The sequence below is a fragment of the Protopterus annectens genome, chromosome 10.part0 (genome assembly GCF_019279795.1).
Source record: "Protopterus annectens isolate FY-2018-M chromosome 10.part0, PAN1.0, whole genome shotgun sequence".
Lineage (NCBI taxonomy): Eukaryota > Metazoa > Chordata > Ceratodontiformes > Protopteridae > Protopterus > Protopterus annectens.
This window is the reverse complement of record NC_056744.1, coordinates 149,287,055-149,309,778: the sequence shown is the minus strand read 5'-3', so window position 1 is coordinate 149,309,778 and position 22,724 is coordinate 149,287,055. Positions and strand designations below refer to the sequence as shown.

The following is a 22,724-nucleotide window of genomic DNA, read 5'->3' as shown; positions in this document are numbered from 1 at the left end:
TAATTTACTACTACTTTTAGTTTTGTTTCCTATGACAGTAAATGTGTGAGTATTACTGACCTGCCTCACATGCAACCTCGCCAGGTGACTGATGTGGGCCTCCTGGTTCACGGCCTGCTCCATTGCAGCTGTGGGGGACATAAGAGGAATATTTAGCCATACAAATCCATGATATACCTGAGCTGGCAATTATTACACACATACTGGGGTGATACTCACACATGACTGGAACATCCTTTGCCACTCTAGCCTTTTAGAGCCACTCCTCCAAGAGGTCCCCCTTATGCAGCTTCAGGTCGGCATAGTGGTGCCTGACCTGCTCACCAGTTCGGGGTATGCCAGTGGCACTGGTGAGGTCATGGACAAGATGCTTCCAGGTCTCCACCTTATATTGAGAGCCCTGGTACTGGCCCTGCAGCACTCTCTGATCATGGTCTTTGACAAGGAGTCCTGCCATGACCTTGGACTCCTGGATGCACCAGCACTGCGCCTGAAAGTGCACACCTTCTCCCCATACTGCCATAGTGCCTGCAAGGGGAAGCTACAACCACTTATGAGATGTATTCCCGCCTCTTGGGTTTAAGTAGGGCCAATTTCCCACATTTTTCTGTGATTGGCCAGTTTTGAAAAGGCTAAGCTATGGGCAAACCTGCTTACCTATGGTTGGCATTGTTTAAAGGGGTATACCACTGTACACAATGAGTTAGCTGCCCTACACATTGCTTACACCTCCTAAGCTGCCCTGTGCAATGTTTAGCATTGATTACATTACATTTTGCATTAAAATTCCTTTTTGGAGTTGAGTTATTATTTATTACACCTTATATGTATGCCTGGTATCCATGATTAATGTGTAAGCACACTCTATGGGGTCCTTGTGTTTTATTGGGGACTTCAAAACTGTATTATAATTACACCTCACTTCTGGGCTTACTGCTGTACTTCATTTCACATTTTTATGTTATGTAGTGGGTTATGGAACATATGACTGTATACTGATTCCTTTCACATGTTCAGTTTTCTTTTACTATGGTGAGGACTTGTTTGCTGATACCTCATTCTTCTATACTTCTGTGATGGCTTGGTGGTTAACTACTGTGACTATGGTGTATACAGTCCTGGGTTTGAGACCTGCATGGCTGTTTCTTTTGTTGATGGGCAGAACAAGGGCCGTTGGATACAGAGTGATTAAGGCACTTTTGAGCATTTCTAAGCATGTTTGCGTGGGTTTGAGCAATGGTAAGCACTGCTAACCTGCCGTTACATCTACTTACAGAGAGTTAGCTTCAGAATTGCTTAACGAGTGTAGGCATTGCTTATCGTCGTGCAAATGGGCTTAATCCTGCTTACTAGTGCTTAAATATGCTTGCTACTGCTTATTTGTGCTTAAACCTGCTTACTAGTGCCTTATTCATTATGAACTGAAAATGCAAAGGACCTGAATTCTTAATCCGGAAAACTGAAGTATGCACGACCAAAGTAAAATGTTTTTACTGATATCAATCCAGCTTCAATATTCATTCATTATGACACTGACACCTCACATGTGCATTTACTGCAGTACTCCAGTTCATGAAAATATGTTATTTAGTGGGGTATGCAACATAAATATTACTCATAATGGAATGTGCTGTAGTGAGACTCGAACCGGGAATGCCTGCTCGTAAGGTGAATGCTCTGCCCACTACATTATTGCTATGCTGCTTCATTTGCATATATCTTCCTTGTTATCCTCTTCAGCCATTTAAGCTGCATTAACTGTAGCTAAACGATGGGCACACCCGTGCACCTACGGTTAGCTTTAATTGGATTTTTAAAGAAAAATAAAGGGTTTCTTCATTTTATTTATATATACTATTGCTGTTCTACACAAGGTGGGGATATGCGGTCACCTATGAGCAGTATCAGTCATTTCATACCCCTTTCTGCTGTTCTTCATTGCAGGGGCATGTATATTCTGAGAGCTTTGCTCTCAGACACGCCCCCTGCACTTTAACACGCTCCATGTAAGCCTAGGAGCTCAGGCAGCGCACCTCATTACTATGCATGGCACGCTGCCGTCCTGCTCCTAAACGTCTGCCTCCGTGCAGGACTAAGCTAGTCCTGCAGGGAGGAATAGTAAATCCGGAGGTACTTCTGTTATACAGTGTACTGGTAAAATCATACCTCGGATAAAATGTGCAGCCCTGGAGGACTTACATATATAAGTAATCATGCACTATGTGTACAGATGGCACATTAAGCATGAAAGGAAATATGTATTTATTTATTTATTTGACAAGTATTGGAAAAGTCTGACTGAAATATTATCCCATTGTCAGTAGAAGCTGAGGGAGAAAAGCTACATCAATATTGGAGTTAAAGCAGATATAATGTATAAATGTAATAGGAATTTAAGTTTGGAGAAAGATGGAAGGGCATGATATGATAGGGGACAGTATACTTTCAGGAAGGTTAGATTTAAAGGGATAAAGAATTGTTAGGAAATTGAAGTCAAAGTATGAGGAATGATTTTAAAAAATAAAGCGGCTGGTCCTGAAACCATTTGTATATTAAAAGAAATTGATTCAAAGCAGCCCAAGATGGGATTAAAATGAGAAAAGAGGAGGGTTTACATAAAGGACCAGTTGTAACCATTGGGCGAACTAAAAAGAACACTGGAATTCTTTCATGAGTTTGTGCACATTTTCATGCCTTTCACAAAACTAAATAACTAGTCACTTCAGAACAAGTATTGGCTAACTCTAGTATGAATCTAAAGTTAAAACCAGTATTTACTTTATTACTCTCTAGTTTAAGACAGCAATTTCTCTAAACACTGAATGTACTATGACAAGGCTTGTAGCTTTATGTTCCCAAAATTAGCAGACTGCAGCTATTCACAGATAAATAATCTTTCTCCAAAGTTTGCAGGATAAATAATTTCTGTACATATCCGTAGCATCATCACATTATACTAATGACAAATTATCTACCTTTCTCAAATTTCCACTCACATATACACAGGCATGAATTTTATGTATTTAGGTCTGACTGTCTTTGTGGCAGAGTATGTCTATGACATGCAGATCAGTAAAACAACCTGGTAATGTAATACAGATGGACTTTTCACACACTTTCTTAAGAAAGGAGTCTTTTCATTTCAGCATTAAAGCAGTGTCAGCAGTTCAACAGGTAGCACAACAAACTTTGATGCCGGAAGATCAGAAGATGATGGGTTCTATTCTCACACCAGACAAGTACAATAATTTTCCAACACTGGTGCTGGAGTGTAGCATGGGGGAGGGGGGATTGCTGCATTCCTGAGAGTTTCTTCCTTCAAATGAAATTTATACCAAGGCCTCATCTGCCTTCGCTGGTGGTAGCTCAGGTGAATCGGAGGCTCTATATTGTCCAAAGGTGTGAGCATTTGCATGTGTAATATTGATGAAAGACCTGTCAACCTACTTCCATTTTCCCCCCTTTGCCTTGAAAACTCCGTGGGTAGCAGTGGCTGTCCACAGGGTCACTTTAGGAGTCAGATACAACTCGTACGAAAGTGAGCAGGTATATGTAAAAGATCCCATGGCACATATTTAAAAGAGTAGGGAGTTATCCTGGTGCTTTGGCCAGATTTCCCTTATTCAATACCAGTACCACCTCGAGTGTCCCCTGAAAACAAACTATTGTCTTAGTGAGACTAACCATATTAACTAAGCATAAATAAAAAAATAAAATAAAACATATTTTATAGTTGACCTAAGGATAATTAAAGAAGAATCATTAGTCATGCAGACATTTTGTACATGCTGATTTGTCATAACTAACTAGTGCTATAATACAAAGAGTGCTCCACCATTATTACGAGGTTATGTTGCTCAATTTTATGGGCAGGCAGTGTAGAGTTGGTTAATTCAATGACAACAAATCTAATCCACATCACTACTGCAGAAAAGAAATGGCCACCCATCGAGAGTATTTAATGGAGACTATGTAAGCAGTCATGCCTCTTATACTGTGATCTCAAATACTGGAACAGTTACCTTGGGGACCACATCTGAGCTGTCAAAATAAAATGATTGCATGCAGCATTTACTAGAGCCATTGGTAGAAAGAAAAAAATGAAACAATGGCAATATAATCTACTCTGTGTTAGCTCACACTAAACCTGCAACTATCAGCACAAAGTTAGATTGCGCTGGATGACAGTACACCTGCACAGGCTATAGTGGTCATTCCATGGAAGTGCATTCTTGGGACACCGAAAAAGTGCAATCAGTTCATAAAAATGTATGATCAATTCATTTTCTTCATTTTCTCAGATATTCATCTGCAGGCTTTGATTAAGTAATGCAGTCTTTACATGGCAATGGCTCAGTTTGTGCATGAAGAATTTCAGCATTTTCAGAAATATACTGACAAAGCATACTACCACAAAACTACATCACCCCATGCTAAACAGATGGTAGAAGGATTTGTGGAGATGTATAGAGTTTGCTTGTACTAAAAGGTAGAAAACAGGATGCTGTAGAAGAAACACAAACATCTGACTAAGATACATGAACAGCCCCTAGACTGCATAATTTTGAATTACAGACTGAGATGTGTCCTAACCTTTTTAAAGCTCCCACACTGTGTATTTAGCAGTGCAGTAAAAATACAGCTGCATCAAATAAATGTAAGTGTGAAACAGTATATTCATTATTTAAAGAAAAGGCAAACACAGATTAAAGAAAAGGGTTTGATGGAAGAGTGATTTAATATATGCATTTATTGGTCTAAGTCGTAACAAGTACAGCCTGAGGCTGAGCTGAATGTGGTATAAATGCATCGCACTGCCCAAATTAAAAATAACAAAGACCAGCTAAAGTCTGAACCAGGCAATACTCTCTGCATATTTATGTACTTCTTGTATTAATATACAATAACATTGGTGGCAGTATTTTATGGTCATTTAGCATAAAATACTCTAATTTAAAATCCAGGAATTATGGCTGCATGTAACCTCTGTGTATTAGATATTACATAGTACACAGCTGCAGAGCTCAAGACTGCACATATAGTCATAATTTATGAGTGATTTTAGAATGTAATCCAGCAGCGTATGCCAACAGTTTTCATAAAAGATGAATATCCTGTTAAATTTACATCTGTATAAAACATACACACACACACACACACACACACACACACACACACACACACACACACACACACACACACACACAATCTCTTAACAGCTCATCAACATAAAATTATCACAGAGATTCAATGTATCAGACCCAAATCATCGGTCAATATAAAAGTTTAAAAAAATGATTTTACAAAAATAAAGTGCTTTTGCATGGAGGCAAGCCCTTCATTTTCCCTCATCTATAAATATGCCAACTTCAACACTGCACAACACTGGAGAAAAGCGCAAGCTTCCTTACCCTACTCTCATCCAATTTCAGTAAAACATTATCAGTGCTGAAAATACCTCTCAATTGTCCTGATTATCTCAAAAATGTGCTGAGTTTTGCCTTATATTTTTGGTCTGCTTCTCAAAAAATGTGTTGCTTTCTGGCAAATCACTGGGATGATCTGAGGATTAAAGTCACGAAATAATACATGCATTTGAGTTTCAGACTTCACATCTTTCAGAAAATGCAGGCTAACACAAATTCTGTTATTGCAGCAACTGTCTGACATTATAAGAGTAATATTTATAGAATGTGTCCTTAGTTTTGTGCCTTTGTCCCCCCCTATTATGTCAGACTTTGTCCATATTTCTTTTGCTAAGAGGTTGAGAGGTGCGGAGCTGAACAGTAGCAATGGAAGTAAAAGGTATAGTATACACTCCCCATTCCCATTCATGAATGCTGTAAACCCTTTGAAGGGATGCACTATTCCTTTACATTTGTTAATGTAAAACATGATATTCTGACAAACTGTAGGACTCCATGTATATGTGTGTGCATGTTGCATTTTTAAAATAAAATAGTTCTGCTGTAACTGAATACTGATACATCAATTAGTAATTGCATCAACATTTTTTATTTTAGCAGTGAATATTAAAAAAATACATGAACAACAAATGGGGATGCATGGTCCAAATAGATCTGGTGCAGTATTTTAAATTGTAGAATACAAGGTTTAGCGTGGCACACGCCCTCCCCAAAGCACTTATTTATTTATTTATTACCAGGAAATTCCAACTGGAAACAGGTCCTTTTTCAGTGGAGGTTGGGGAGAAAAGCTCCACAGACCAATAAATGAGCAGCAGAGTACATGAAGAACAATTGAATATGCATACAATACATACAATAGCAAATACATACTGCAGCAAATATTAGCTATACATACAATATGAAACATAGTAATAGACAGATATACCAATATCTAGCTAAAGGCCAGGAATAAAGGTAGGATGTATATATAGATAGCACTAAGCTCAAACGGATACTGTTCTAAACTCATATACCTAAACTTATATACAAATTCCGGACTGTGGTATAGTTTCCTGTGTTGCCCATATCCTTACTTGGATAGAAGGAAGCTTCTCTGTTCACCAGTGGGCAGCTTTGAGCAGCCTATCTGTCCCTGGAGGAGTGGTCTCAGCCCTGAAACTAGTAGCTTATTGGCTGTTTTGGGTCAATTCCTATCTCTTTTAGTTTCCATGCTTTAAAACCCGCATTTGCATGGTTTTGCACGATTTTGCGCATAGCACAGCATCAGTCATCACCGCTTAAATGGGTTTAAACTATTCCCGGCTCCACAAAGTCTGCTTTTCACTTTTTCCCTTAGAACTGTTCTAAATCTCAAAGTAAGCACTCTATTTTCATTCTAAAGCCCTGCAGTTGCTCGTATAAGTAATCTTATAAGTAAGCACTAATAAACTAAAGCACTACACCCTCTTATACTCCCTTTAAGTACTTGACTCCCTATTGGTCCTTTTTGAGCAGTCAAAAATTAGTTCCTTATACTATTCTGGCATGTCCAAAAGTCAGTTTTGGGTTTACTCTACAGTCCAGCTGGTGAATCTGGGAATCTTGAAGCAATGTTACAACTGCCTTATGTACACAGACCACCCTCTCCACCTCACAACAAGCTCAAGTATATGTGAGAGATGCAACTATATAGCCAAACTGGAGGCTGAGCTCTCTCAACCCAGTACTGGTGCAGTCAGTCAGGAGGAGAAGGTAACCACACACACCACAAATCCAGTCTCACATAGACCTATCGCAACAGCTAACCAAACACATAAACACACAAAAACATACTCGGAGGCTATAAATAAAAATCTGCCCAAGCAGCAGAGACCTCCAAAGCAGACATCCAAGCAACTGCTACCCCACAACAATATACACGTATCACATACTTCACAAAGTCAGTGTGCCACGCAGTCACAGCCCTTCAGGCTAAACGACACACCTAATACACTTATAATAGGTGACTCTATTGTCAGACACACTGACGTCCCACTCACCAGGTTGAACAAGGAGAAGGTCACTGTAAGTTGTCTGTCGGGTGCCAGGATCTACCACATAACACAAACACTCAGGTCACTCCAAAGCAAGTATAAATATGACTCCGTCATTGTCCATGCTGGTGTGAATGACCTGAGATGTACTTCACTGGACTACATGAAAAGAGACATAGAGGAGCTCTCTGATCATGTAGCCCAGGTGGGTATGACCCTGACCTTGAGTAGCATTTTACCCCTACCAAGAATGATGCCACAGTATAAAGACAAAATGATAAATTTTAACAATTGGCTAAAGTACTGGTGTCATTCAAAGGGGATCCAGTGTCTGTCAGCCTGGGATGACATGCTCGACAAGTCATGTTGCTTCGCTAGGGACGGCTTGCACCTGTTACCCCTGGGCTTTCGAATACTGGCTAAGGTTCTTGCCACCCCCATAGTGCCTTGTTTAGGCAAGGCTCAAAAGACAAACCCACCTCCATAGACCACACAAGGAAAAAGAAACTAAGGGTAATGCTGCTCAACGCCAGAAGTCTAAACCTCAAGATGCACGCACTCGAGGCTCTCATCAGTATGGAGAATATTGATATCTGTGCAGTAACAGAAACCTGGCTCAAGGCTCCCGAGAGCACCCCAGCACCACCAGGTTATACCTCATACCATGCTTTTCGACCCCAAAACTCAGACCGAACTACAAAAGGAGGGGGAGTATCCATATTCATCAAAGATACCCACACTTCCAGGTTAGTGGCACTGCACGAAGCATCAGAGACCATCCATGTGCAACTAACACTGGGCAAAACTGCCTTTCAGTTTGTAGCCTGCTACAGACCACCCTCCCAAACTCAGGAACCCCACTCGGCTTTCCTGAGAACACTGGAGAATATGAAGGTCTCTCCAAACACCATTATACTGGGTGACTTCAACTACCCAAACATAGACTGGGAGCACTACTCAAGCCTCAAAACCCTCGCCCAACGGTTCTTAGAATTTATAAACTCAAATGCTATGGAACAACTGGTCACCACTCCCACAAGAGGGGAAAACATATTGGGCCTGATCATCACCATCATGGGGACTCAATGTTCCATACCAGAGGTATACCCCTCATTGGTGAGATCTGACTATAAATTAATCTCACTGGACATCCATATCCCATCCCCATCCCCAGCCAAGGAAACCACGGTGAAGAACTTCTCAAAAGCAAACTTCAGACCTCTCAAAACTGAGGTGGAATCCTTCAAAGCCCCCGGGCCAGTGGAAAATGCGGCCCAAACCGCAGAATCCTTTACAAACGCATTCTATGGACTCCTACAGGAATGCATGAATCATGCTATCCCAAATAAAACCAAGACACACTCCTCCAAAGGCAAGAGACCTGTCTGGTGGACTCCAGCCATAAATAAGCTATACAACAGAAGGAGGAAGCTACTACATGATAGAGCAAAATCCCAAAAAGGGAAGGCATCTCTGATCAGTACTAGCAAGAAACTACGATCCCTCATAAAATCATCTAAGGCCAGCTTCGAAAGAAAAATTGCACAAGACGCTAAAGATAATCACAAGGCCTTCTTTAGTTATGTCAGGAACCTGGGTGGCAACTCCTAGATATGCTCTGAGTTAGTGCAAAATGACAAAAAATACACTGAACCCACAGACGTTGCCAACATCCTGTCAGACAGGTTCAGTGCAAACTTCTCCCCCCCTTCCCCCCAAAAGAGCAAATGTCTATCCCAACAGAGTGTAGCCTCCCTGACATCACAGATGCACAGGTGAGAGCTGTCCTCTCCAAAGCAAAAAACACAGCATCAGTGGGATTGGACGGTGTCCCGGGCTGCATCTTACATGAGCTCCAAGAAGAACTGAACCCTCACATAAAGTCACTGTTCAATCTCAGCCTTACTACAGGATATGTACCCAAGGAATGGCGTACAGCAACAGTGGTCCCACTCCACAAAGGTGGTGCCACAACGGACCCTGGAAACTATCGCCCTATAAGCCTGACTAGCCTGGTCTGCAAAGCTATGGAGTGTATCATCATGGAACTCATAAACAAAGACATTGGGAACCTCCAAACACTGGATCCTACCCAATTTGGCTTTGTTAAGGGCAGATCTTGCCTTTTGCACCTGGTTGACTTCTTTGAAACAGTCACCAAGGCCATAGATGAAGGGAAGGTAGTCCACACAGCCTACCTGGACCTCGCAAAAGCCTTTGACACAATACCCCACTCGGGCATCATAAATAAGCTCACCAGCTTAAATATCTTCCCCTATGTCACAAGCTGGGTTGCAAACTGGCTCAGGGATAGAACCCACAGGGTCAGAATTGCAGGTGCCATGTCAGACTCTAAACCAGTTACAAGTGGCATCCGACAAGGCTCAGTCCTGGGACCTCTCTTGTTCAGTATATATTTCTCTGAGGAAAAGGCTAACACGGAAGGACTATGGCTGACCAAGTTCACAGATGACTGCAAACTGGGTGCCATAATTGACTCACTGACTGACACAAGCATCCTCCAGAAGGGTCTCACAGAGACAGATAACTGGTGCCAGAGCCATGGCCTAAAGCTAAATGCCAAAAAGTGCATAGTCATCCCCTTTGGGAAAAACAAAGTGTCCACAAATTACCACATAGGTGGTAATCCATTAAGTACGGAAGAAGTAATTAGGGATTTGGGGACCCAAGTAGATAGCAATTTCTCCTTTGACAATCACGTTGCCAAAGTGGTTAGAAAGACCTTCTATATAGCCCACCTTATCACAAAAGGGTTCACATCTAGATCAAGAGAGGTCATTGTGTCCCTCTACTAATCACTCATCAGGCCCATAGTTGAATACAATGCCCCATTTGGGATGTACCTTACCCAAAACCTGCAGCAACTGGAAAGACCCCAAAAGTACCTCACAAGCGGATCAAGGGACTCAAACAGATGCCCTACGCAGTTAGGCTAAAGAAACTCCAGCTCTACTCAGTTGCTTACCGCTTACTCAGAGGCGATCTGTACCTGACATATAAAGCCATGTCCAACCCAGAATTAATGGACATGCTCCACCTCAGGAAATCCAAATCCCTTAGAGTATACATGGTAGTGAGAAGAAGCTAGGTGTAAGTCAGTCGGACATGTATTTGGAGTTAAGATGAAGTGAGGTACTTGAGCATGTTACAACAGGTCTGAGAGATTGACTGAGGAGGGAAGGGGGAGGGTAAAGGGTGAGCCAGAGGCTGCAGAGGAAGGAATGTAATACATAATATAAAATCTCCCAAGGTTTTACAACCTTGAGAAAGTTATGATTCGTTGAAAAAATGGTCCATAATAGACTGGAAATTAATAGACCATACAGTTACAATGACAACTATGTAGGAAATGACAGAAGTGAAATGAATGAAGGCTTTTACTCACACAAGTCGGAGCAGGCCTTGCTGACAGAAGAAATGTAGTTTTTCTTAGAAATGAGTTTATGCACTGTAAAAAAAAAGGTATGCAATATACACGTCTGGCATATAATTTTCTAAAATGTATGGATTGTTGAGAAGGAGACAACACTTAATGCAAGGAATTAAATTAGGCCCTCCAGTATGTTTGAAACATTTGCTGGAGTACAGCAGAAAGCAAATGCTATATTTTTACTGATTTTCTTCAATTGACAAAATCTCAAGTGTACCTTGCAGTGACAGAAAAGCAGTGTTTTCATTAAAGTAATGAATTCAAGCTTATAGGTTACAGAAAATTTCTCTGCATCTACTTGTAGTCAGGGACACATGGCTGAAGTGAAATTCAGCTGCAGAGACATATGTTGTTGCATCAAATTCAATGGGGTCACAGAGAAGCATGCAGCACTATGCCCATAGTTCAGTAACCAACTGCATGGGGAGGGATAATGTCCATGCCCCCCAAAACACACACAGGCAGTAGGCAGTATGGCAGACATCAATAGCAGATGCTCAGTGGCCAAGTCAGTGGCAGTGAAAAAGCAGTGTACAATGACCAATGAATTTACTAATGTGGCAGAGATGTGTGCAAATTGTTACCCCTTCACAGCATCTAGGGATGTGCGCAAATTGTTACCCCTTCACAGCATCTAGTAAAGACAGCCTACAACACATGCTGGATCGTAAGTGTGACTACAGCAGCTTACAGGATTTCCTACATTCTGTAGCGCACTTCCACATGTTGCTGTTACATGAGCATGTACTGCCCACCAGGCATAACACACATAACGTTCCCTGCCCTTTGCACTGGAACTGTAGGCATGACGTCACATGCTTCTCTGTGCCTGCAGTGAATCTGCAACAGCCATATGCCTCTACAGCTGAACTACACTTTAGCCATGCTCCCCTGGCCAAATGTACCCAGGAATATGTCCCATGACATACAAGTCTGAATCTGCTTTGTGTTGTTAAAAGACAGCACATCAGTCTAGCAATTTCATTATTTTTCCTATAGTGTGAAATGTACTCTCAAGGAAAAGTTATAAAATTGAAGTTGAACTCATTTCGTGGTTCCAAGTTACTAAAGTGCGGCATAGTAGAGTTTTATTTCAATGAGCTGTGCATATTTAGATGTTATGGTACCATTACAGTCAAAAAAAGATGTTATGCAATGGTTGATAGCCTTGCTGTTACATTTTGGGTAAACATGTAGCAGCATTTCTAATTAGAGACTGAGTGAGAAAATACCTCCTTTAAAATCTTAATTTAAACAAGGATTTAGTGAAATGACAAATTTATCGTTTACTAAGGGGAAAAATGGCACCATCTAGATTTTGTAACTCTTGGCACTTAGTGCTACAAATGTGTTATTTTTATTTTCAAACGTTTATTCAAACTAAAAATATAGCCATCCATTAGATTCTTTGCAGCAACTGTGAAACAGCTCAAAAGAATCATTCTAATTTGTTACATTACTCATACACAGTTTCCAGATTTTCCTATTTACAGTTTAAATTATCCTGGTTTAAATCTCTCACAGTGGATTACCTGAATAAAGTTAGCAATTAGAAAAAAAAAACTTTCAGAAATTGTTTGATGATTTCCCCAAGTACAAGAAAGGCCATTTTCTCCTATAATATTAACCCTTTCCTACTTCAATAATCCTACTGTTAAGTTCTAATGCAGCTTGGTCCCATTTTACCCAAGTTACATATACGTTTTCTTGTTTTTCAATCAGCTTTCACTCTAAGTTAAATAGTCTCTCTGGGCCACTCATAAACAATGTGGTATCTTATTTTTATGTGCATTTTCTAAAGTTTAATCAAAGTCTGTTCCATTTAATATGCTTATAAAGCATATTCCTCAAGTGTAACCAGCTGCTCAGACTGTAATTACTATTGACTGCTTCCAGTGTCAGTGGCACAGCAGTGGCTGGGAGACCATATGGTTGTGGGTTCTGTTCCCACTCCAGGTGACTGGATTCCTAACACTGTAGTGCAGCATTGTAGGGTGATGTACTCCTGAGTGTGTCATCCTTCAGATTAAACATTAAACTGAAGTCCCCTCTGCATGAGTAGGTGGCAGCTCAAGTACATGTGAAAACATCTTTGTACCATTGTCCATAGTATTATCTAGTTTCTGCCAAACAATACTGAAATGAAGGATCTATGTCACACTGTCAAATCTGTAAATAGTCCACTTTCAAAACATCAAACCCAGAACTTCTAACACTCATAATATCAAAACCAAGCTAAAAAATATAAAATGTTTTTTTACAAGGAGTCAAGATCCCAACACCCCCTGATAATTATATATATTAGATATACAAACTCCAAGATCACACTACAGTGAGAAAAGGGTAAAATTTCACTCCAAGCTGTACTGCGATCACAGAAATGAGCTACCGGCATTTGTCACCCTGAATATTTGGCATTTTGCATTCAATATTCTGAAGGTTGACATTTTTGGTTTTCAACATTCTAATCAGCTTCACTGAAATAAATTAGTGCAGGACAAAGTATTTTGTTGAACAGTGTAGAGAATCCAATATAGCTTCTTCTTCTTTTGGATTTTCCCAGTTAGGGGTCACCACAGCGGATCACCTGTCCGCTCATGATTGGCAGTGGAGGTTTATGGTGTCGAGTTGCCAGCCCAGCACCCAACCTTCCACAGAAGGCACACACATGCACGCATACACTCACACCTAGGGCCAATTTAGAGTGTCCAATCCACCTACAGCATGTCTTTGGGATGTGGAAGGAAACTGGAGCACCCAGAGAAAACCCATGCAACCACAGGGAGTACATGCAGACTCTGCACAGAAGGCACCCCAGCCAAGGATCGAACCGGAGAACCTCTTGCTGTGAGGTGGCAACACTAACCTCTGCACCACCGCAGCTGCCCAGAGAATCCAATATAGTAAATTATTTAAATAATCCTACATATCACTGCATAACGACATTGGCATTATTTTAATGCTGACCAGCAGCTCTAGGAAACAAAATGCTGAATATATTTCCCAAACCCTGAAATCAAAACTTAAGTAACCTATCAGTTACGTTATGAGGCATCCTCACAGTTATTGAGTTCAGTCTTTCTTCAGAGGGTCCTTTTCTTTTGAGAGGAATTATCCATTTAGCATATCTTTAATGGGCATGGATGCTAGCCATCAGGACTTATCTCAAATCAGTATCAGGGACAGGTAGAATGATTAGTTAAGTAGCCATCAGCCAGTCATTTTGGAGGTATATAATATAAGCAGTGATGTCTGTCTATTCCCTTGGTTTTTCATGTTTAGGCAACACACCACCCTAGATTCTGCATGCTGCTCAATCATCTTCAACCCCCTTCATACTAACCTTGTGCTTCCTAATGCCATGTCTATTCCTGCTATCTCTCTGTCCCTCTGGTAATTGCCTCCATTGGCAAACCTAGCTGATCTGCATTAGTCAAGACCCTAATACAGTGTCATCTGGCAGGCAGCAGCCTTGCATTCTATTTTTAATAACAATGCTGTCATAAAGATAAATCAACATCAAAACACACACACGTGTATGTGTGTGTGTGTGTGTGTGTGTGTGTGTGTGTGTATATATATATATATATATATATATATATATATATATATATACTGAAATCTCAAATTTCAGTATTTTGAAATTATATACCCAAATCACATAATCACAAAAACACAGAAGCGCGAAATTCAAAATCGTGAAACCCAGAGATGTTGAATTTCATGCTTCTGGGGGTGCGGTGTGTGAATTGATGGGTGGAAGTTTAGGTATAATGTATGTGCATGTGTGTTGGTTAGGTGCTTTAGTGTGTGTCAGTGTGTGTTATGACTGTGATGTGTGTGTGTGTGTGTGTGTGTGTGTGTGTGTGCGTGTGAGTGTTTTTTGTGTCTCTGTGCGATCTTGGAGCTAGTATATTTAAGTGGGGGGTGCAGGGGGGCTTCTCCCCATCTTATCTATAGTGTAGGATTATCTGTTTGATTGTGGGGGGAAGCTGTGTGCATGTGTATGTGTGTGCTGTATATGTATTGTATGTTTGGGATTTTAAATTTCGCTGTTATGGAGTTTCAGGATTTAGTGTTTTCGGCTTTGTAAGTCTGGAATATTGAAATTCGGGATTTCAAAGTGGATCCATATATAGACGGCGCCCATTCGATTCTCAGTTAGAGCGTCTTCTGTGTAGTGACATGCGTGAATGGGCGCTCCTTCATTGAAGGTTGTGCATTAGGCCCGGCAAGCCAGTACGTAAAAATCTACTGCCAATCATTAGCGGACCGGAGTTCCGCTGTGACGACCCCTAACCGGGAAAAGCCGAAAGACACAAACAAACTATTGTTTATCTGAACGGCAAAACATTTGCTGTTTGAAACAACGAATAGTAAACCCGAAAACACACATTCAGACCAGCCACAGTGTCGACCCAAATGATCAACACATTTGAGTCCACATTGTGGCTGAAACCATCACGTGATAGCCGTATAGGAGCTGATGTAAATCAGACTCCTATATGACAAATAACATTTTTGCAGGGGGGCTGCACCCCCCCACTAATATATTCTAACTCCAAAATCACACTACAGTGGGGATATGGATGAATTTCCAATCCTCACTGTACAGTGATCTCCGTGCAGGTAGTCAAATACACTTATGCGAATACACTACAGCATTTGCATGAGTGTGTTCGACTATCCCATCCATTTATGTTTTGTGCCCAACATTCTGATTTTCGGCAGCAGTGCTGCCGACAGACTGTTGTTCGCACTAACCATAGTAAACCATATATATATATATATATATATCTATATATATATATATATATATATATCTAGAGAGAGAGAGAGAGAGACACACACACACACACACACACACACACACACACACACACACACACACACACACACACACACAGAATGTTCTTTCCTGATAAATATATTAATTTCCTACTACAGACAGCATTTATCTTAGAATCAGTGGTGCTTAATATTTGTAACCATTATAGTCAATGGTGCATAATATTTGTAACCATCTTACCCCATTTATTTTGAGTTTTGGGGAGGATAGCCAGAGCAACTGACTTAGCTCTGTTTTAAAAGGCTGACAAAGAGGATAAGCAGACAAAGGCACTTACCACAACAAACCATTGGTAGCAGAGTGGTGGTAGTTTGTGTGTGCCATGCTGCCTTCTTTGAAGGAAGAATAAGCAAGATCCACCCCTAAGCTACTCATGAATGTGTGGAGAAGGGTGAAGGATTTTTTTTGTTGCCTTTAATTGCAGTCCCCATCATATTATGTGGTTATGCATTTAGTTAGTTAGTGAGTTAGTTAGTTAGTTAGTTACAGTATGTGCTTAGCATTTTCAGATATGTTATTGGGAAGGTTCCGTGCCAAAAGTTGGAGTTTACTGCCACTTTTAAGAGTATGCTGATGGTATAGCCTTACATTTTCCTATTCATACTTCAATATTCTCATTTTATTATTTCAGACAATCACTGGCATGAATGTTCAATGCTATATGAGTGACAATATGCTGCTCAATGTAGAATGCTTCAGTCAGAGCTTAGATTATCCCGAAGACTTGATGTCCCCTTTTTATTGATGAATATACACACTGTGTAGTAAATCACTACCAGATACTAGTAATACGATTCCTTAAGAGCAGATGATGAAGTGGGTCTGGCTGTATTCACAGTTTGATTCATATTCTGTGACTCGGTCTCATGACTCTACCTACATACTTTTGGCATCAGCATTTCATTAACCAAGATCAAGGTTCCTTTATGTCAATAATTGTTTGTGCGATCATGTTCGATTTAATCAACAGGACACTCACGCAAATCACTGTCTTATCCTGAGTCTGGGCAATCTCAGACATGATTGTATTTAGTAAGAGCAGTAACTCTTAGGACTGACATTTCTGAAGGTTTTGTTTGGCAGATTAGCAGAAATGTTTTCTTTATGGAACAGAATTCATTCACACAACCCATTTCATCCTGCGTTGTCCCACAGAAAGAATGTGTTTGTACACAGTCTTACCAGATTAAAAATGAAATAATAAAGTAAATTAACATTTGTCAGTTATAAGCTTTAAATACAAAATACATATTAAGCTAGAAAGTTTGTTTATAATCATGCCTTTATATCCACAATGCACAGCAAATATATGCAAAAATAAAAATTAAATTTACACAAAAATGTTAAAATAAAATATAATGTTCTGTAGCTCCCACAATATCAGATACAATGTAGAGTGTGTACTCTGACAATTACATGCCCAGCAGCATGTAGGACAATGCTGCTTACAGCAGGCAAACCAACCTCAGTCAAGGCCTGCTGTGGTTTATTTGGCAGTTCCACCAATATATACTTATCAAAATTATTTAACAAATCCCTGGAGGATAACGATAGATAAAGGGTATTAGCACAAACTTGCAGAACTATAATAAAAAAAGTTACTGGTTTGCTTGTTTTGAATCTTGACATTCTGAAGGCAATATTTTTTTTCCCCCGACCTACTAATGTAACGTTGAGGTTTTATGCATAGGAAATCACATATTACTCTGTCAAGCTAAGCATTTAGAACAGTGTTATTACAAGTGTGGAACGTCTGGAAAAAAAAATAACCACATTGCATGCAACATCTCATTCATTATCCATGTCCCAGAGCAAAAATATAACATGATTTCAGCAAGAAATTACATCTGAGTAAGTTTTACCGTAAACAGAACAAAGGGCCCCATGGTAAAAGGAAAGGAATGTAGGAAATCCAAGCACAAGACCTCCAGAGGTACAAGTTCATGTTGCACTGGAAAGGAAGTGACGAGTCATTTGCAGATGGATACCTTGGCATTTTTATTGGTCGCCAGATGGAAAAAAGTTGTAAGCAGCACTTACTAAGAAATAAAGCTGTACATGAAAAGTCGTCATAGTTGCAACAGACTTCTTGCTGCTGATAATAAACAGAATAAAAGTTCCAAAGAAGACTCATTGCCTTATTAAAACTTCAGTGTGAGATAATTATTTTGTGATATATCAAAAATGGAACTCATACCTTTAGAATCCCATCCTTAGATCTCAGCCACAGATTCCCATTTTTCCCTGAATTTTACCATTAGTATTGTTTATTATTGCTATGTGTGTAACGTCTCAAAGAAAAGTAATAAACCTTTGACAAAGTACGAACATAGCAGTTAGATGAGCTAATATCCGGGACCTTCCTTGATGGTCCCTAGAGCTGAGCTCATCCTTACTGACAATTACTGTATGGAAAAGTGCCTCAGAAGATCCTGCAATTGTGGGTGTGGGTGTGGGGGTGCCTGTTTGTGTGTGTGTGTGTGTGTGTGTGTGTGTGTGTGTGTGTGTGTGTGTGTGTGTGTGTGTGTGTGTGTGTGTGCTCGCGCACATGTGCTCTGTACTACAGCACACTGTCACAACAAACAGTGGCTATATAAGCTCAACTAACTCCAGGGACTTCAGTTTGTTTTATGCCACTTGTACAGTGCATGTAACTTCAAGATCCTGAATTACACTGATGGAAATGGAAAGAAAATAAATGTCACTCTCTGAGCACTGTGGTATTATTGGGATAAAATATACCTCTGGGATAAGGTTAACAAGTGACAGGGCTGAACTTCCGGGATTTGTTTCAGTGTTTGAAATTATGCTGTTCCCCAAGACAACACAGGCAGTACTGTTGCAGTCTTGATCAAATTACTCCTTAAGAGCTGTGTAGTGCACCAGAGCAATGGAGAGGTGGGAGAGGAGGAAGCAGATACATTTTCTAACAGGTGGTATGAAATATTTCCGTGTGCCTTCTTGCCATTCCCTTTACTTCTACAGCTAATTATAAAGTTCAAGGAAGTAGAGTCATAGCAAGTTTGAACCAAAGGAGGTGCCTGCCCTGGGCAAGTTGTAGTTACTGAGACGGCTAGGATGTCTTCCACTTGGCAAGTATATGCTTCTGAGTGGAAACTCTTCCCAGTTTGGGTCAGAAAGCACTTAATACCACCCCAGTTAGTCAGCTTATAGGCAGGAATACTGATTTTTAATGACAGAAAAAGGCAAATTCCATTGATAGCCCTTCAGAACTTGGTGACGTTTTCATTTTTTAAATTACTTTTTTCTTTACTGGCATCCCAAGCGTTACCTTTTTTCATAGACTACACATCTCCAGTGTCCCACAGTCACTACTGAGATGACTGTCATTAACAGCAACCCAATACCCTTTGGGTTTTGACATTGTTTTCTATCTTATGCTCTGTAACAGGAGTTGAGTTGTTACTGTATGACTAACATTACTTCAGACTTACACTTGTTGCCACCAGGTGTTTTTAAGGACAGGTTATTTAAGGAAAATAAAATGGGGCTTAAGGAGCAACATGATCATGGATTTATCTATGCTTCCCTCCAGAAGAGATATAAGCTGAGACATGTGGGATTAGATGGCTTGTCTACCTCTAGGACCCTCTGCAACAACATGTGAATTAATCTCAGACCTTTAATTTACCTGAAAGACTTTCTACAGCAACCACATGTAAATTAATCCTAGATATTTTGGCATGTCATCTAATCACTGATATGTAAGATACTTGGACTGAGACCAGCTTAAAAAGAACCATATCATAAAACAGGTGACAAGCAGCTAAAGCAGGACTCACCATGGTCACCCAGTGGCTGAGCAAGGAAGCAGTTTAACAACAAGACAAATCTAAGAAACTGTACACAGACAAATGGAAACAAGACATGGAGAGGAGAGGAAAGCCTTGAACTATCAGTAACAAGCATTCCATCAAAAAGGACAGATAATTATTTAAATTCTGCTTAAATACTGAAGTTCTATTTATAGTGACCTGTGTGGTAATATTACTTTGTACTTTTCTACTTTTTTTCAATATATTTAGACAAAAAGTTATGTTTACATATTTTAGTTTGCTCTGGGACCCTAGTCTTGTAGTTTGCAGTTATGGGAAGATTGTGTTTCTACACTATACTGCACCTCTATTTCCACAAGTAGAATTACCTCTCCATTTACATTTTAAACATTGTGCTGGGCATTATGCTTGTCATTTCATTCACAGTTGTGGCAAAACTGTATACTACTGCCATATTTGAGCCGTATTTAGTCATTAATTACTTCATTTTTCCATAAGCAGTGTTACTGGTAAATTTCTGCACAGTCTGGTGTCTTATACTTTAGTAGAGTTTCAATAGTGAGAGCTTTTTGTTTTCTGCTCCAAGAGTTGTGCTACAATGATTTTACACTACTGATATTTCAGTTTTGCTCTTACAATTTTACATTCTGTTTATCATTTACCTACTTATATTTGCATTCTAGTGCCTTCTGTTCCGCTTTTCTTTGTGTCTGACCCATCCCTCACAGAGACATTAAGCTAAAACTTCTAAAAGACCTCCAGTGTTGGCTTTATTTGATTGGATCCCTCTCTAACCAGCCTGCTTCTTCCTTGAAAATTTTCCCAACCCTTACCCTCCCACCCATTTCCTTTAGTGGCTTTATAAGGCTGTGTCTTTGGTCTCTACCCCTTATGGTAATCTGATTTCCAAAGCCCCTCCCTCTCCTCTTTCAATGCTCATGTCTACTGTATAAGCTATTTAAGTACTCTTCCCACCCATTGTTTTCCATGCATGCATGATACTGAGTACCCAACCCAGCCAACCAGTATTGCTCTTGAGTAAACTTCTTTTTCTACATGTTGTCTTCTGCTCACTTTCCCATAGCTCAGCAAAACTTGACATCCTAGCCTGTGTTCCAGAAGTGTTTTACTTGTATCTGGTGCCATCCAGGCAAAGCCTTTTGATTTTTGATTGCTAAATCTCACTTGCTTAAATTTATTTAAGCGATCGCTCTGGTTTCCTGCTTTTTTTTTCATTTCATTGTATTGTTGTAAAAAAATTGCTCTTTCTGTCTGGTACTGCTGTAATGCTGTTTTGAAATTGCTTTCAAAAAAGGATTTCCAGCTGGTTGTTTAATTGTTTTGTGGTGTTATTGCACTTGTGAGTCTCTTCTACTGTCCTTTTACCTTATGAGAACTGAGTTTATTCCTCTTATGGCACTGGCAGGACATGTTTGTCTGGTCTACCTGACTTGGGAAACACACAAAAGGGCTCATAGTGTAGTTGTTTTTATTGGGCAAAGGGCCCATTACTTAGTTTTCTGTTTCTTCTGTGCTGCTATAAATTTGGTTTGATTGTGTGGAGATGCGTACACGCAATGGTGATTAGCAGTGTCCTGTACAGTAGCAAATATCTAGAAATCAAATTCTCCCTCTGGAACAGTCCATAAAACTGTACCTTCTAAAGCAGTAAATACAGAGCAAACACTTTGTGCTCCAACAGGCACAGAGCAGCCAGTTGGGTGTTGAGTAGCAATATCTATAGATTTGGTAGAATTAAAAATTTTGTAAACATCAAACTTGCTAGAATTTAGCACTGTTTAGCATAATCTGTCCAATAAAGTACCCTTATTAGTCTGTACCAACAAAGCACTCTTAATATCTTTCTAACCCTAATACACCATCCCCTTGTAGCTCACCAATTAAAGGACTGGCCAGTATGGATTTACAATGCGCTAACTTTCTTGTAGCCAGCTTGGTGCATATGGGAGTCTTGAGACAATATAGCAATTGTCTTACATTTGCTAGCAACCACTTAATTCTTAAAGAAGCAGGCACAGTATGCAAGAAGTGTACTTACATATGACATTGCAGGCTAAACTCTCACATACCTGCACATATCAGGTTGTTGAACCCGCGTATACAACACCCACCTCACATAACACACAATACCCACATAGACTAATGTATGCTGAGGCACTTAAAATCAATCTTCCTAAACAAGTAAGACTGCCTGTTGGTAAATCAATATGCCGCAGCAACCCAAAAGGCACTCAGACAAAAAGCATCTAATATCACACATAGATTCACTATCAGTGGAGTCCCAAATGCTAAGCCCCTAAGGCAAGAAAACACACTTCCCAGGACTGTTATCTTAGGGTACTCCATTGTAAGACATACTGATGCCCCTCTAACCAGGCTGAACAAAGAAAAGATAATGCTAGTTGCTTATCTGAAGTCAAGATCCATAAATCATGCATGCACTCAAGTCATTACACCACAGATATCAGTATGATTCCATCATAGTTCATGTAGGTGTGAATGAACTAAAACATACCTCCCTGGACTCTATGAAGCCCTCAGACTATGGATCTCAGGCTGGTGCATGATTAGGGTTATAACAAAAGCTCAATAGGAACCCAGACTAAGTCCAAACACAGTAATATTCCAAAAAACAAACGTTCAGAAAAGGCTGAAGTTGAGTAAAAACAGTTTTAGTAACAGTAATAAATGTACACAAAACAAACTGGTAAGCTCTTTCACGGCTTACCCGCTTCTTCAGACCATAAAGAATAATAAAACAGTTAAAGCCTTATATACAGATAACCAGCCATACAATTAAGAGATGTCAAGTCACATGGTGCAATTAATGATGCAATCCTCTCCTCTTCAGAGCAGGTTTAAAGACATAACATTATTCAGACCTGGTTATACAGTAGCCCTCAGGTCAAGAATCCATCTTAACTCAATATATTCTGTTTCATTTGCTATATAACCTCCTCTTATATTAATACCAACTTTATGCAGAACCAGAAACTTAAATTGATGGGTATCATCAGTTTCCATCACATTTGGCTAACGCATTACTTTATTTCCTATTGCATATATCACTATTATGCTCACGTACTCTTTCTTTCAATGTTCAATTGGTTTTCCCAGTATAGAACCCTTCACATACAATGCACTGTGCCCAATAAACTATGTTCT

At 40.0% G+C, this 22,724-nt stretch overlaps 1 protein-coding gene across 2 annotated transcripts in view; it reads right to left on the bottom strand.

The window, feature by feature from the left end:
- The window catches only part of ARSG (arylsulfatase G), a 1,771,349-nt gene that overhangs the window by 1,703,804 nt on the left and 44,821 nt on the right, over window positions 1-22,724 (bottom strand). Inside the window, exon 1 of one of the 2 annotated variants that reach the window (XM_044085118.1) lies at window positions 17,604-17,710. The exons of the other annotated variant lie outside the window; for it this stretch is intronic. The gene's annotated coding sequence lies outside the window, so the exon portion shown is untranslated. Of the gene's footprint in view, window positions 1-17,603; window positions 17,711-22,724 lie in introns of those variants that run through there. 2 annotated transcript variants of the gene reach the window in all.